Source organism: Palaemon carinicauda, chromosome 22, assembly GCF_036898095.1.
Source record: "Palaemon carinicauda isolate YSFRI2023 chromosome 22, ASM3689809v2, whole genome shotgun sequence".
NCBI classification, from domain to species: domain Eukaryota; kingdom Metazoa; phylum Arthropoda; class Malacostraca; order Decapoda; family Palaemonidae; genus Palaemon; species Palaemon carinicauda.
In genome coordinates this window covers 10,295,927-10,298,247 of record NC_090746.1, presented here as the reverse complement: position 1 = coordinate 10,298,247, position 2,321 = coordinate 10,295,927, and positions in this window count along the sequence as shown.

Sequence of the window (2,321 nt, the reverse complement as noted above, 5' to 3'; positions counted from 1 at the left end):
CATATTAGTTTGATGTCCGACAACATTAACATTTTCCTCGAATTCTTGAACCCTTTGTTTTTCTTTACCTTTTTTTCCTTGTATGGCAATTCTCTCCTTCCTCCTTATTTCTTCATGGCTTTCCATAATAGATTCGTATTTTTCAATTAAACCTTCTACAACAGTCTTGTTTCTATTATAGAGTTTTCTCTCATCCACCAAATCTATAACGAGTCCTTCGTTTTGGGACTTATAAGATCGTGATTCATTCTCAGACATTCCTCTTGCATGTGAAATAAATGTTCCGGAATCTAAGACGGAACAATAGTAACAACATAAAAGCTTACCTTGTGAAGCTCCAATAAGATCCTTAAGAGTTTGTTCCAATTCAGAAACAATTTTAGCATCCAAACCGTCACCACAATAACAATTACCCTTAAAACTCTCCATATTCAATCTAACTTCTTTCTGCCCATCACCACCTTTAGTTTTAAAAAACGGAGTCTTCACTGAAGTCTTCTGAATGTCTTCACAACGAAACTGGATCCCAGCGACATCTGTCAGTTGACGAAAGATTTTTTATTTTCTTTTCCTAATTTGTATTTGAAATATTGAGCATATATATCTATCTATCTATCTATATATATATATATATATATATATATATATAATATATATATATATATTATATACACACACAAGAGTAGACAATATCTTAATGGGGTCCAAATATCAAAGACAAAATCTCTTCGGACATAGTGAACTCCTGCAGGTTTTTAGGATGAGAAAAGTACAGCGATCTGACCGGATTTCTCACTGAAGTCTCCTGGATGTCTTCACACCGAAACTGGATATCGAAGGCATCTGGGATCTGACGAACGATTTTTGATTCTATCTTCCTAATTTACATTTGAAATATCGAATATATATATATATATATATATATATATACAAAATAGTAGACAATATCCAAAAATCCCTCCGGACATACTGAGCTCCAGTTAGTTTTTAGGATAAGAAAACTTCAATTACATACATCCATTTATTTGGTGTCGACAAGCATTTTGAATCACTTTTTAATTCTTGCAACGGAAAAGAAATCGATTCTTCAGGAATGCCTCTCGTGTTCAAAGCAGAACGAATTGGGAGGCTTGCTAGCCGCGCCATAAGTTTATGTCCGGATCTGCGGCTATCTCCGGTTCGATTCTCTTTGGAATGGCGTCTCTCGTATGACAGTCTTGAAGCTCGAATGTTTTTTCCTCAGTGAAGAAGTTTCTGCAACCCCCGTCCAGGCTGTCCATGATTTTTCTCTTCAGTCTCCGATGGAGTTCAAGATTCCACAGTTGGGAAGGGGTTGATGTTCAAATTGGGTCTTGCTTGTGCAGCGCAGTTTAAAATGAGAGGCTCTCTCGCAATTCCCCCTCACAATGTTTTACACTTGATCCATAGGTCCACTTCATCTGGAACGGTTTCAATCCCGCAACAGCTAAAATGGTTTGTGGCTTCAGGATTCTCCGGGAAGTCTTGGCTGCAGGATTTTTCGGGAAGTCTTGGCTGCAGGATTCTTTGGGAAGTCTTGGCTGCAGGATTCTTTGGGAAGTCTTGGCTGCAGGATTCTTCGGGAAGTCTTGGCTGCAGGATTCTTCGGGAAGTCTTGGCTGCAGGATTCTTCGGGAAGTCTTGGCTGCAGGATTCTTCGGAAAGTCTTGGCTGCAGGATTCTTCGGAAAGTCTTGGCTGCAGGATTCTTCGGGAAGTCTTGGCTGCACGATTCTTCGGAAAGTCTTGGCTGCAGGATTCTTCGGAAAGTCTTGGCTGCAGGATTCTTCGGAAAGTCTTGGCTGCAGGATTCTTCGGGAAGTCTTGGTTGCAGGATTCTTCGGGAAGTCTTGGCTGCAAGATTCTTTGGAAAGTCTTGGTTGCAGGATTTTTCGGGAAGTCTTGGCTGTAGGATTCTCCGGGAAGTCTCGCAGCTTCAGCGTTTTCTTTCCAGTGAAGAATCTTCTGCTCTTTCATTCAGTTTATGCAGGACTTGCCACTACTAATTGCGGTACTTGAGCATGTTACTTCACATTTATAGTGAGTAGATAATCCCTGTAATGGCGTCCAAAGGAGCGAAGACAGGATCTTTCTGGACAAATTGATCCTCAGGAAAACTGTATTTGCTTCCCTCCATTCCATTTTCGTTGTCTTCTAAAGGACTCATCATTTCCTCGAGAAGGAGGTTATCGAGCGTCGTCAGGAATACTTTGGCTGAGTGATGGAATTACGCTTTAATATAAAGGCTGTGGCGGTGGAAATTAAAATTTATTCGGATACTCTGAAATGAATTATCAAATATTG